Source organism: Macaca mulatta, chromosome 10 (genome assembly GCF_049350105.2).
Source record: "Macaca mulatta isolate MMU2019108-1 chromosome 10, T2T-MMU8v2.0, whole genome shotgun sequence".
In the NCBI taxonomy this organism is placed as follows: domain Eukaryota; kingdom Metazoa; phylum Chordata; class Mammalia; order Primates; family Cercopithecidae; genus Macaca; species Macaca mulatta.
Genome location: NC_133415.1, coordinates 108,326,241 through 108,341,827, shown reverse-complemented (window position 1 = coordinate 108,341,827; position 15,587 = coordinate 108,326,241). Strand labels below are relative to the sequence as shown.

Sequence of the window (15,587 nt, the reverse complement as noted above, 5' to 3'; positions counted from 1 at the left end):
CTTCATGTGAGCAACACCACACAATCCACAGCAAATTCCTCCTGCTACAGTCTGCTTTTTTCTCCTCAATTGCAGGCTGGGGAAGCAGGTCTCTGGTTAGTCTGCCTTAAATGCTGTCCTGGAGCTGAGAGTTGCAGTAATAATGGTCAAGGTACAGTCTGAAGTTCAGCTTTGAAAGGGAACTTCACCTCCTTAGAAACAGGGCAGCTGCTGAGAAATAAAACAGGGCCTTTGGAGAGATAAAGAGAGTAGCAAATGTTCAAGTCTATGCTTGTAAAAAGGCAGGCGAAGGTAGCAGTGGAAAAAAAAAAAAAAAAGAGAAGTAATGAAGTTCACCAGGAGTCCACTGCATAGGGAAAACTGCTTCTTCATTGTGTTTGGGGAAAACATAATTGCTCTATATTCTATAGATGGTTTGACAAGGTTGCATGATCTAGGAACCATAATTGGCACATGAAATCAGAGCATTTCCACATTCAAAAGAAAGACCTGCAGAAATGGAGTTTTTCTATTTACATATGAAAGATATTTCATTTTTAATGTTTTAAGTTAAAATTATTCTTGTGATTAGTTTTCTATCGGCATGTCTGGCCAAATTTCCAGTCTCAATATATCCATAATTTCTATTGAAACCTTTTCATCCTTGCTTTGATGATCCAAGTCAATCCTTGTATTTCACCCTGACCTGCCTAGCCACTTCCACTCTGTGTCCTGGAAATCCTCCTCCTCTTCTCCCTAAATGTAGGGTTTCCCCAATGCCTGTAATTGAGGTGTTTTAGGTGCTGGCATCTCTTCAGCTTCCTTCAACCATCCCAGGTTTCAAGCTATCACTTCGATGCAGATGACACCACGATTCACCCTTCCCCACCTTGCAACTGAGGCAGGAGAATAGAGCCTGGAGACAGGGAGGCTAAGACCAATTTGCACTGACTTCCTAAAACTGAATCAAAAAGGGAATCTACCTCTCAGGCCCAAGTAACAAATGATCAAAAGGCTACTCTCTTTACAACCTCCTCTCTTCCACTGGGTCACAAATGGGAAACGCAAAGTGCCCCAATTGGCCTGGCCAAGGTCATTCCTTCATTTGCATAATGCATCAATCCACTCTGGCCTCAGGTTGGCTGTGGGTCAAATCCTTCATTCATGTAGGTGGTAACAAATAAGAGACTTCTAAAAGGTACTTGAACCCCAGAAAATTTTGCAATTAAACCCTTGAATCACTGAGTCAGGCCCGCTCCTACCCTGTGTTTTCTCACTTCAATAAATCCCTACATTCACTGTTTCATTGTTACTTTGTGCATTTTGTTCAATTATTTGTTCAACACGCCCAGAACCTAGAAGACTCACACTGAGGGGCTTCTTCAAGTAACACAGTTATACAGCTCCTTACACCACATGTGCACATACCATATATTTTCTATGTTAAATATTTTATGCAATCCTTTATTTTTTCCAATGAAGTATTTTAGGCATCCTTTCCTGAATAGAATATGAACTTCTTGAAATTAAATTGCTCAAAAATGTAAAATATATTTGCTGACAAAACACTTTATTAAATGTAGCGTACTGTCTCCATTAATTATATTAACTATCGCCAATCCTTATAATCAGGCTTTCTTTGGCAAATCTGAGAACTGATGAAGATCAGTCTTTAACTTTAGCCCTTGGGAATCTCCTTGTTGTTGCTGTGACTATTGCTGGAATCCTTGCCATGAGCACTTTTTTGTTCCTGTCCTCTCTATTGGTAAGTCTTATCAAAACTCACTACTCAGTGTCCCATTTTCTTAAGCTGTTAGTACTCATTTCTAAATTTCCTTATAGAATATGAAAGTTCACAATCGGAAAAGCTAAAGAAAAGTGCCCAATATCCAAGCTCTACCATATCCGATTTGTGTGGGCTTGGGGAAATCCCTTATCTTTCTGCAAATGGAGATAAAAACCCATTTGATGGACCAGGTGCTGTCAGCCTGTAATCCCAGCACTTTGGGAGGCTGAGGCAGAGAAATCACCTGAGGTTGAGAGTTTGAGACCAGCCTGACCAACACGGAGAAACCCTGTCTCTACTAAAAATACAAAATTAGCGGGGTATGGTGGTGCATGCCTGTAATCCCAGCTGCTTGGGAGCCTGAGGCAGGAGAATGCTTGAACCCGGGAGGTGGAGGTTGTGGTGAACCGAAATTGTGCCATTGCACTCCAGCCTGGGCAACAAGAGTGAAATTCCATCTCGAAACAAAACAAAAAACCCACTTGAGGTTGTTGTATAAATAAACCAGAACTCTTATATAGTCATCACTCCAAAAAATGCGTTCAAAATGGGATTTATGTCACTTAAATATGTGCTGTCTGTCATGAGACTATTTTGCATGGTAAAGAGAAATTTAAAATAAATGAGTCTCAGCCCATTGGTGAAGTTTCATTCCAGGTGATAGAGCAATATGTTGATGGCTAAATTTCAAATGGAAGGTTTCTAGGTGAAGTCTTCAAATTATATTATTTCAATAACAAGCTTTATATACCCTGAAGATTAGCTGTGGTGTTAGGAGATATTAAAACACAATCAAGAGATATAAAGTGACAATATTTCACTTTATTCTATTCAGACTATTGAATTTGGTTGCAAGAATAATTCACTGTCATTTTTACCTGGCCACATATACTGGAATATGGTTATTCTTTCTGCGCGCGCGTGTGTGTGTATGCGTCACACTTAAAAAGTCTTACATTAGATGGTGCTCAATTGATAGTTTTAAGTCTTTGACCTGCTACAGAGCCAAAATAAATCTAACACAGTGGTTAAGAATTCAGATTTGCCAGACAGAGCTTTTAAGTTAAAATTATTCTTAATCATGATTAATCCTCTCTGCGTAGCCAACCAAATTTCCACTCTGATTGTATCCACAACTTCTGTGTAATCCTTTACATCCTTGCTTTGATGATCCAACCTGCACAGGGACAGGATTTGGTGTTGTCCAGACATGCCTACAATAGTCTTTATTTACTTAACACCTACCTGAACTATTTGTGAGGGGGGAACTTCTGAAAGTAATATTGTAGAATTTTTTTTTTCAGCATTCCGTAAGCTGAATGGCACTCTGGGATCTCATTGTTTGCCAGTGTATCAGAATAAGGACTACGCCTGATGAAATTTAAGTCATCAGCTATTGAAAAAGTGTATTTGTTGATAGACTTACTCTCTCTTAAACCGGGACAAAAAGTATTGTCAAAGGTAGTTTCCTTAGGTCAGATCGGCATTGGACCCTTGTTCTGCCAAGGCTCCTCTATGATTGAGCAAGAGGCTTCACTGTTCCCAGTCTCCCTGCCCCATCTTTACTGGAGGACAGCAGGACCCTCCTCCTCAGGTTGGTGCAGAGAGGTGAATAGGTTCAACAGGTTCATATTTTCAAGTACTTAGCATCTAAGGTGTGCTCAACAAAAGGTAGCCCAAATGTCCTTCACTGATTTTTTTATTTTTGGTATTGGATTTAAGACAACTTTTCACTTAAAAAGTGAGCATTTCTGAGGTAAAATAATATTTTTAATCAGCTATTATTTTCCTCCCCCCATATGACCGTAGGTCATCATATCCACTGTTTAGTCAAGGCTTTGCCATCATGTTTTAACAGCATTGTCTTTCCGATGCTTGAGAAATTAGAGGTAATTCAGACTGACAACATACATACATGCAGCATGGCCAGAAATGAATATCCGAAAAAATTATTGAGTGATCTGAGAAGGAGGAGGAGGAATGAGAGGGCAGAAGACATATGGAGGCAGTGGAGAGGAACAAGGTATCCTCCGGAGCTTAATTCCTTCAAAAGAACCTTTCTTCCGTAGATTCGATGTGGTTTCCAAGCCTCAGAAACATGAGACCCCCGTGACCAAGCTGATGCTCATTTTTACTGTCAACATTAATCATATTAACTGGATAATTGCTGAGTACTGAGTCCACAGACTTAGAAGACTCGGTCATTTGATCCATGAAATAAGCCGCACCCATAATTCAGCTAATAAAATCACAGAAGTGAAGAGAAAATTGTTCCAGTAATTTGTCTCTGTGAATTCTGATTCTTGGCTTCAATTTGCATCCTATCGAGCAGTGCTTTTCAAATAGAAGTACACATCCTCTTGGGGTTGTACACTGAGAAAATGGGAAGGCTGAGGATACACACGGCATGTTAATTATTTCTTTCATTCAGTCAACAAACATTTATCAAGTATTTACTCTTTACCAGGTACTGACTAGACCCAGGGGGTACAGCAGTGAAGAAATGAGTCACAGTTCCATTTCTCCTGGTGCTTGTAGAATGGTGTTGTGAAATAAATATTAAAGCTAGAGTCACACAAATCTAGCTGCTGCACACATTTTTACTTATAGATCTGGTCAGTTCAATGGGAATAAACTCAAATGAGTATTTTTACACTATACGTTTCACTGAATCAAGAACACTTTTTCAACTATATAGAAGCTGAGATGCAAATTGCTTTTTAAGATAAAACACTAAACCTTAAAGAATGTGTCATTACTTTGGGCAAATCTCCACATACTTGGGGAATGGAAGGTTTTTTGTTGTTTTTTAGAGTCTTGTTAGTGAAAATGTTTACCAAGTATGGGGACAGATGAATCTCAACAATGTTTAGGAAGATCACCAGGGATTGAACTGATTACACTGTCAGTGAACTTTTTCTAATGACACCATCTCGAGTCATGTCTATGACGTCTGATGACAGCCCAATAGACGTAACAGCAATAGGGTGAATCAAATCACTTCCTGTTTAAATATGTTACTTATCAGGTGTTGCTTCTTCCAGGAAGCATACACTTTAACCTTTTCCAAAATATCCTGGGGCTTTTTTCCCCACTCAGTCCCTGGTTCTTCCGAAATGTGCACAGGGACACGATTTGGTGCTGTCTAGACATATGTCTACAATAGTCTTTAACACCTACCTGAACTATTTTTGATGGGAGAACATACAAAAGTCTGCTGCAGAATGTTTCTTTCAGTGTTCCATAAGCTGAATGCCACTTTGGCATCTTGTTTTTTGCCAATGTATCCAAAACAAGGACTACGCATGATTAAATTTAATGTCATCCACTACTAAAGAAGTGTATTTGTTGATAGGCTTATTCTTTCTTAAATCACAACAAAAATATTGTCAATAGGTAGTTTCCTTAGGTAGCATGCCAGTTCCTTTTATCTTTCTGGGATTGTTGTCATAGCAAAAGATATCAGAGTTGACCCCACTTGGGACATTGGGGAAACAGACGGGAGAAGTGAAGCAGCATATTTAATATTTATTCTTTGGTCTGTTACACACATACAAAAGATAACTCTTCCACAATATTGCCTCTATGTCCTCCAGAGGCTGGGGTAAACAGAAGTGGAAAGAGTAAAGTATTTGTTTCAGGACACAAAAGGTCATTCTTTTTCTCCCTCTTTTTTTTTGTTTGAGACGGAGGCTCGTTCTGTCGCCCAGGCTGGAGTGCAGTGGCACAATCTCAGCTCACTGCAAGCTCCGCCTCCTGGGTTCATGCCATTCTCCTGCCTCAGCCTCCCAAGCAGCTGGGACTACAGGCACACGCTGCCACGTCTGGCTAATTTTTTGTATTTTTAGTAGAGACGGGGTTTCACTGTGTTAGCCAGGATGGTCTCGATCTCCTGACCTCATGATCTGCCCGCCTCGGCCTCCCAAAGTGCTGGGATCACAGGCATGAGCCACCGCACCTGGCCCTCTCCCTCTTTTATATACTTACACATAGTGACAGAATTATCAACTCGTTCCAAACATTAAAGGGGCAGGCACATATTTTTATAAGAAAATAGGTCAAGTGTAGAATGTCCTTAAATAATGTATTTCAATTTTGTTTTATGAAAAATACAAAGATTGCATTAAAATTTAATATGCCTGAACCCAAATCAATAGATATTGAATTACATTATTTAATCCTATGAAAAAATTAATTAGGTTTTAATAAAATATTAAATTTCAAATAAGTTAAATTTAAATAATTCTAGTAGAATGGAATCATTTTAATGGAGAGTAGACTTAATTTTTTTAAACAAAAAGGCCTAGACTATGTAATTTACATATATTCACATATTTTTCTCTTAAAAATCCCTATATTATCCCTAACTTACAAAAGAGAAGATGAAAGCACACACATTAGTTTTCCACAAGATCTCTCAATATGTTATAGACCCACAATTAGAAAACAGTTCCCTCTGATTTCAGAGCCAATCAATTCCCCATTCTACTCTGAAATGAAACTCATGCCTTCATTTATTCAACATGTACTCCCGTTTACTATGTGTATTGTAACAGGTAGATGCTGCAGGGAAGGAATGAGGCGTGCTATATGGGCCAGATGAAAAGCAGGCATAATCCTGCTTCTCTAATGAACAAGTTGTCTTTACCCAGAGAAGTAGAGAAGCAAAATTCATCTCTCTTGCTTCTAGGTGTTCTCCTTGGAAGACAAGTTTGTTCCATTCTCACTCTACTTGTTTCCTGTAGAGGCATTAAAAGCACCTCATTCCTCAGCCACAGGATCAGTTCACGGATGAGCCTGTGGCTAGAGCTGAGACAATGGGCATCCTACCTGAGAGGTTTGCTGGAAAGATTAAGAAAGAGGCACTACTTCTTTGGCTGACAAAGTGGTAGAATGTAATTTTGGAGTAATAAATGACCTTTGTGTTATATATAAAGAGAGTGCTACCTGGAAAAGAGGTTAACCTTGATGAAAGCAGATCTGAGATAGAAAAAATGTTTTTCTGATCTAAGCCCCTGAATCTAACCCTACCTGAAGCAGGACTTACCCCGGGCATTCTAGTTGTATGATTCAATATATTCCTTATTTGATTAAATCAATGGAATTTTTTTTGGTCATTTACAGCTGTAAGAGTTATATCCTTAGGGAGATTAAATTATCTTGAACCACCAGAGTTGAAGCACATGTAGCTATTTTAAAATTAAAAAGTTGACTTCAACATCTATCTTCAAAGATATTAAGGGAACACTACATACATACACTTTTCAAAAAAAAAAAATGTAAAGAGCTAGGCTGTGTATTACGGAGTTTCCAAGTGCTAGATTCTGCAATGCAGGATCTTTTATTTTTCTTTAGTTTACTATAATTGAGCTTGTTCCTATGTGCAGTTATTTACGTTATTCTTTAAAGACAACGGTGTAAGTGAAGAGGTTCTATAAATAGTACATTATTTATTTTGCTAACTTTGGTGTGTCTCTAATGTTCTCTGTTATATGGGTCCTAATAATGATTTCAACTATTACTTCCATGCAGAAGATGATCTAGAACACAGGTAACTTCTGGTGAAATTGATTAGTGTGGACTGTCACAATGGATAATTAATATACTTGAACAGAATTTATTCAGATTACCTGTCTGTGTTCATCAAATTAAAGAAGTACTTTCCAAAGATTCCCTTTTAGTCTTGCTATGTTCATGAGAATTACAAGTCCAGGCAAATTAAGACACAAAGATTTGCATGCAAGAGAGTGAAAGAAGTCAATAAACAAAAGCATAAATAAAACATGTCTCTAGGGTAATTTACCTATCAGGGATGCCCCAGAAATGTTAAATTAGTTTTTTCATGGCTATATAAATTCATATAGTGTTGATGCTAATCCTGAGGTCAGCCAAACTCATCACAATAATAAAGATGAGTGGCCAGCTGAGATTTAAAAGATTCATCCTAGGAGGGACAGAGATGATGAGGCAAAGAGACGTGAGCCAAGCCACATTCATTACAAGTCCTTACATTGTTAATGCAAAGTTTACATTGCTAAAGTAAATGTTAGATTATATACTCAATTATAGAGAAATACTGACAAAATTGAAAGAACACAGCATTCAACTTACTCGGTTTCCCAAACTTAACCAAAACAACAGGTACTACAAACGTGTGCTTTTTTAATTCAAAGTCTGATCATTGCTTTGTGTATGGCACAGTTACACTGCATTACAAAGCTTTTGTTAAAAGGATTAATTTGTTAAAAGTGAGCATTAAACTGTATCACAATTTGTATACTTCTGATTGGGCATTTATTATGTTTAGAAAACTGAAATAGTCAAAAGATGGAAATGGCTTAGGCTTTTATCACTCTGAGCTGCCCTGATATTTGAAAACATTTCTAGAACATAGGACCTTTGTTCACTTCTCTGACTTTCATTTGTCCAGACTGCTCAATTCTCAGCTTCCTAACTTATGTCTTAATCCCCTATTCTGGCTCCCAGCTGACTTTGGGATTTTATGTGCTTTCCTCGGACTCAGGATATTGGTTCTCCTTTATGCTTTCTTGCATTTCTTTCCACCACTTTATCTCTTCGTATTTTCTAAGATACGTGTTTTCCCCTGTATAGCTAAAGCCCTACAAAACCCTTTTTCTGCCCCTGGAACTTGGCCAACCCTAATTTTCCATGAAGGAGTGTAGCACACTCACTTCTTGAATTTCTATGGTGAGGACGATAATTAGAAATTTCCAGATTTAAATCTCTCAGTAGGAGGATATAAATTGACTTCTGTGTTCTATGTATTGTTTCTAGACACTAATATATTTGGTCCATTTTGTAGACACTACTGAGATATAATGATACAGATCGATTTTCACATAATAAAATCAAGGTTAGAAAAACCAGTGTTTTTATTCCTTGAGGACTTGAAATAAATTATGAAGATATAACAAACTCTTTGGCCTTGTAGTAACAAGACCAAGAAGATGCTTACCCAGACCTGAGTCCCTTATGATGACCTAAGACAGAATTAATTCTAGTTTGTTATTCATCACAGCCCCTTGCACTTATTTCCAAGAAAAACTTTGTGTTTTACCTTATTATTTATTTTTTGGCATAGAGAGGCTTGGAGAGAGGCTTCAGGCAAATTAAAATATGAAGAAAAAGATTTGTAGGAAATAAGTTGGCATGTACAAACGTACGTAAGACATTACTCCAGGGGAAATTATCAGAAATTTACTAGAAATGTAAAATCAGCCTTTTCAGATTAATGTTTGTGATTTTAAGCCAATAAAATTACAGCGTTGTTTATTAAGCATTGTTATCACAGAAAAAGTTGACTCATAGGTAAGCATAAAGAAAGGAAACAGAGAAAGAAGATTTCACACACATAGGTGGGGAGAGAACTTGAGGAAGAAAACCAGGACACAGGGATATCAGAAACTATGGGCACAGAACACTTCAAGAAGGAACTTGGTGGCTCATTTAGAGGTTTCCTGTTTTTGACTAAAGGAGAGTTCACCTTGAACTGAATAAAGAACGGACACCTACCTAGCCAGACGGATCAGCTGTGTCAAGACTGATGCTCATCTGTAAAACCACAAGGTAAAGTATTATAAAACAAAATAAATTCCAGCCAAATCAGCCTAGGATAATTTACATTACAATGAGAGTGGAGTTGTAGAGAAACATATATGGTGTTATTTTATGTGTTCGTGCAATTAAAAAAAAAAAAAACCCAGCACATTAAAGTCACCTTGCATGCATATGTACATTTTTACATATGCTTGTATGGGTCATGGAGAAAGATATGGAAGAACACACATGCGAGGCTCTTCACACGGTTCAAGTTGGATGAGGTAGGAAAGGGAAAGAGGGGAATACAAGAAAGAAACTGGCAAAATGATGCAATATGCTCTGTGTGCTAAGTGAAATGCCATACAGACTAGAAATAATGAATAAATAAAAATCTGAAATTAGGCTGGACATGGTGACTCATGCCTGTAATCCCACACTTTGGGAGGCCGAGGCAGGCGGATCACTTGAGGTCAGGAGTTCAAGACCAGCCTGGCCAATATGATGAAACCCCTTATCTACTAAAAATACAAAATAAAATAAAATAAAATAAAATAAAATAACTAGGCATGGTGGCGTGTGCCTGTAGTCCCCACTACTCACTAGACTGAGGCATGAGAATGGCTTGAACCTGGGAGGCAGAGGTTGTAGTCAGCTGATATTGTGCCACTGCACTCCAGCCTGGGCAACACAGCAAGACCCCGTCTCAGAAAAAAAAAATAAATCTGAAATTAAATACAGGATGGTATTGTAAACAATCATTTTGCTCTTGGATTCTGTTGTTGGTTTGTTTTGTCATCAACATGATCTTTACAATGACTGCCAAAAAGGTAAAGAAGAGAGCAGAGAACGACGGGCAACATGGGAGCGGGTTTTGCCATGAGAGAATTGAAGAAACAATGTAGAATTTAGCCATAAAGACACCAGTGTGACTTGGTTGAAGAAGGCTTCAGAGTAGAGGCAGAAATAAATGCTGGATTTCCCAGTGTCAATATTCAACAGGAGGTGAGCTCCTAGAGCAGCAAGCGTTTTTGAATCTTGTAAAGCTAAAAGGAGAGAGAGCAGCAGCTGGAGGGAGACCCAGGGCTGGAAAAAACAAAATGGTGCTGATTCTGCTCTGCTTGCCGCTATCCCAGCTCCACGATGCCTTCTCTGCCACTCTCTGTCCAGGTAGCTACCTCCTACTGCATCGGTCTAGCCAGCCTGTCCTCTGATGCTCAGTAGTGACCAACCAATAGGTAATGTCAAACAAAATTCAAAGAACAAAAGAAGAAAGAGGTCAGAGTATTTATTCCCCACTGTTCTCTCCCTGCCTGTTTGGTTTGAGCAGTAGTTGCATTTGTGTATGGCTACACTTCTTGCCTTGCACTGCCTCTTCCACCATTCCAGCTCTTCCCAGGTTCCAAGAACCTTCTTTCCTTTCTCTTTTTGAGACCAAGTCTCACTTTGTTGCCCAGGCTGGAGTGCAGTGGTGCAGTCTTGGCTCACTGCAACTTCTCCCTTCCGGGTTCAAGAGACTCTTCTGCCTCAGCCTCCTGAGTAGCTGGAACTACATGTGCCCAACACCACACCTGGCTACTTTTTTGTATTTTTAATAGAGACAGGGTTTCACCATGTTAGCCAGGATGGTCTTGATCTCCTGACTTCGTGTTCCACCCGCCTCAGCCTCCCAAAGTCCTGGGATTACAGGCATGAACCACTGTGCTCGGCCACCTTCTTCCCTTTCTTCCCCCCATTCAATGTCAAGTCATCCACTGTCATTAATCCCAGAGAGTGTCATGAACCCCTATTGGTTCTTTAAACGTATTGAGCATTGCATTGTTTCCTGTGCAATACACGATATTTTGTTGTTGCTGTTTTAATTATGGGAAAAACGAAACACCTGGACTTGCTTTTTAGGATCAAATACAGAGCTGGGTGGAAGGTTAGTTTATGCTGTTATGTCAGATCATATACAAACTGTTAACAGAGCTAGGATGTGGCAAACAGATATTCAAACCCCAAATGTCACAGTAAGTCAGTGGTGTAAATTGATATGGGCAGTGAACAGCTGTCTATCCTTAGAGTGAAAGAGAATGGGCCACAAGGCAGTTCATTGTTAGCAGTGCATGGCTGGACTTCCCATCGTGGAAGCAGGACCCTGGACAGCATCCCACAGGTCCTCTTAGGCTGTTCCTATGCAGTATTCTTGCCAGAGCTTCTCTCCATAGGCTGAGAAAATAAACCACTAACCTCATAAGGGATTTAGGCAAAATATTGAAATGTACAGTGATTCCATAAAGATCTCAATTGAATCTGGGACCTCATGCTCAGACATGACTTTTTCAGGGAGATGACAAGATCTTCCCTGAGAATTATTAAAGTAAAAGTTATGGGATGGTGAGGGATATATTAACAGTAATAACATGGAAAAGAAAAGTTGTGACAGCAGTCATAGTTCTATTTGCTTAAGGATGTACTGCCTGAGCAGGGGCCCAAGTCCACGAAACACAAAACTCCATGGTCTTTACCACTTTATATTTCTAGACACATTATATATTTATGTGTATATATATGTACACATGCATATGTAATACATACATGTGTTACATATATAATGTATAATACATATTGTGTAATATACATGTGTTATATATGGATGTTACATGTATATATATTATGCATTATACATGTAACATATTACGTATTATATAATGTATTATACATTATACATGTAACACATATTTAACACATACATATAATGAATGTACATGTGCATATATAATGCATATATATGTATAATGGATAATACATACATATACATATAAATCATACATCTATTTATTGATTTCAACATTTATTGAGCATCTATTCTGTATGAAATACTTTATCTATTGGTATAGGCAACACCCATGGTACATACTAGCCATTTAATAAACAACAGTTTCCATCTTTCTTTCATTTCCATTTTTTCAATGCTAATTTGAGCAAGGGAGAGCCTGTGGGAGAGCTCTATGCTTTCATAACATCAGCTTTCCTCCATGTCATCCCACCTTCTCAAACCTGTGAAATCTGGTGAAAGAGAAAAGACGACAAGAACAGAAAATGCAAGGTTTTTTGTTAAGCCTGCTGCAGCTATCTCATTGGTTAGAGCCTAATATATTTTCCTGCTAGAGGAGCAGCTTCTTATTGACAATGTTGGCTAAGGTATTGAATACTCATGCCAAGATAGGCTCTGAACAAGGAACTGTACATGTATTATGCCATTAGCTGATTTCAGGCACAATTTGGAAGGTAAGATGATGAACCAGCCATGTAATTATGATTATATGCTTCATTAATTCCAAATGTCATTTACCCCATGTTGTCTAATATATAAAGTTAAACAGACTCCCTTCTACTCTACCAATCTTCCTTCTCCCTCTGCTAGTTTATATAAACTCCTTGTTGAAATGTTTAATATGAATTTTTTATTCAGTATAACTCCAAGTGACTGACAGTCCCCAAATGTCAGATCTTTGCTGAAAGAAGCATGTCTGAGGATCTCTGAAGGCTAATTAATGCTTCAGTCACAATGTGCTCTGAGAGAAGGCACAGAATGACTTAATAAGAGATGAAGAGAGTACTGAAAATTATTGTAATGGAACAAAGAGACCTCTTTTCAAAATTTTCTTTTTTTAATAAAATAAAATCAAGTCCAGACTCTGAAACTGGAACATTTCACAGCTTGGAAGCAGAGAGCAATACACAATTCAACGTCTCTTGACCATCAGTGATATCACAAAACAGATATACGTATACAATACATTGCTGCTGAATGCATGAGGTGCACACCCCATATTGTTTCTGGTGGTGAAGTCTTACTTAAAGGGACTTCTCCTAAACCCAAGTGCCTATTATCAAGCTAAGTTATTACTTGAAAATGATTAAATATCTACAGAAAATCCTAAGGGAAATGAACAAAGAGAGTCATGTTCAACCTCTAGAAGACTGCAGAGAAAATCAGGAGTAAAATCAACACATGCGAACGTAGAACTGGTCTGTATGTCAGTAAAGATGCCATTTGTAGTCATCTTATGCTGCTAGATAAAAATGTCATAATAGGAAATGTATTGCCACACATCTCACTGTTAGTACGTCCAGTTAGTCAAGGTAACAGTTTGTTACTTTGAACTCATTTTATTTCAGCTAAATGCAAGAAAAGAAGGTTCTGTTCTATTAAATATTTTCAGTAAGTAGGGATAGGGTGCCAGGCACAAACGAAGGGACCAAATGAGCCACTGGTACATCTGCAATTGATGAGCCTGGAGAATACACAAGCCATTCCTTTTGTGCCTGTTGGCAGCAAATGATGCACGTGATCGTGGCCATGCTTTTAATACCCTCTCTGGGAACAATTTTGCTCTTTCCATGAACCTGGTTGGGGAAGACGTATCAGGGAAGCTTGTGGAAATTTGTGGGCCCGTGGTTCGGAAGGAAGCAATTCTTGGACCATGTTCTTTCAAAAAAACGTTAATTTTCTTGTGAGAATTTTTATTTATCTATTTATTTTGCAGTTGACACTAATTTGGAGTGCCTTTTTGTGTATTTTCTCCATGTACCTAACAGAGCCGGATGCACTTGATCAAGCAACTTCTACCAACCTGATGTGAAATGAGTGAAATGAGTGAAATCCCTGCAGATTTTCACCGAAACCTTCCTTCACTCTGTTTCTTTGGCTTTTCATTGTTCTCTTCTGGGTATTACTCCTTTCATTCAAAACAGACTACAAACATGCGGAAGTTGGGAAGCATACCTGCTTATTCGTCACTGCATTCTCAATGCTTGAGTTACGTTACAGAGAAAGAATCTCAACAAAGTCTTGTTGAATTAATGCAAAGGTACATTAGGCATTTTGCATGACAATTATTTGTTTCAATATTTCCTTGCCCGCCCCCCGCCCCCAAATGTTTATTTTTGAGTTTGGGAGCCATATCTAATTACTCCTTTGTCAAAAATAAAGTTAATATTTGTGTTTAATGTTTCATATTTGCTCATTCACATTAAGATTATCCATTGCCAATAAACACATGATTTTGTTCACCTTTATTATGTTTCTGCTTGAATTCTACTTTATCCCACAATAATATTGAAACTTCTGCTTTCTTGTACAATAAACTGGCATTTCTTTGCCTATCATTTTACTTAGAACCTTTTGGAATCATTTTGTGTTTCTTATAAACATCCTTTAGTGTACACATTTTATAATAAAGAGTTATTTAGTACTCTTATTATAATGTGTACATTTGGTCTGACTTTGTCATCTCATTTTACATTTTATTACTATTGCCATTCCTTCAATTTCATGTCTGAGGTTTTTATGTTATTTACAACAGGCTTATTAAATCCTATTAATAGCATCATAAACATTTGCATACACTTACAAGTATACACAACTGCATTTCCACCTTTATTTCATCATTAGTAATAATACTGTGATATCCTACATTTAGACCAACTCTTTTCTTCAGGGAGTTTATTTTCTTCTGTTGCATATCTTCTTTAGCACAGGTTATCCTCATCTCGTTTTCACCATCCTAAACTTTCTCATTCAAAAGTCATTTTAAATACATGCCTCCACTTGTGTCTAGGTTTATAAAATTATGTGGCCTCAGTGCTACGCTTGACTGATTTCAGTGTTGCCTATCATATTTTTATGCCTTAATCCCTCTGATCTCAAGTTCTTAATTTTGCTCAATAAGTGAGTTGTATATTCACTTATCATTCTTCTTTTTACTAAAATGCTCTATTTCCTGAGCCCTTCCTGGCTTCTTGTTCTGTAACTTTTCAAGTGTTGTAGTAATTGTGAAGCCAGTCTGTTTTGCTTCATTAACCTTTTCTTTTCCTCATTTCCTTCAAATATTCTTGAAGGATATTTTTACCTCTCATAGAATTTAAAAATTATGACCACGTGTACATTCTTACAGTTCTCTTTTCTGATTTTGTTGAGTACACAGTACCCTGTTTTCCTTTTTATATTTTGCTAAACTCGGGAAGGTTATTGTTGTTGTTGTCATTATAAGTAGATGTCATAGTCTTCTGTGCTTTTTGTTAGTTCTGTTCTGGTCTCTTCATTTGGAACCCTGATCACAGGTCTCCTTCATCTTCATTCTCTATTTCACGTTAGCCTTTTCCTTTGTCTAAATTCTTAGCAAACATTTTACATCTGTCCTCTGCAACAAAGATGTATTTTACCTAGAGAAGGGATTTTGTTCCTCATTGTCTCCAATGTGGATCACAGTTACGA

General features: G+C 37.9%; 1 long non-coding RNA gene across 1 annotated transcript; it reads left to right on the top strand.

Moving 5' to 3' along the window:
* Nucleotides 1-9,224: 9,224 nt before the first annotated feature.
* Nucleotides 9,225-14,486, top strand: LOC144331560 (uncharacterized). Its single transcript, XR_013398846.1, has 2 exons — nt 9,225-9,352; nt 13,910-14,486. It is a non-coding gene; the product is annotated as an uncharacterized LOC144331560 (long non-coding RNA).
* The last annotated feature ends 1,101 nt before the right edge of the window (nt 14,487-15,587 follow it).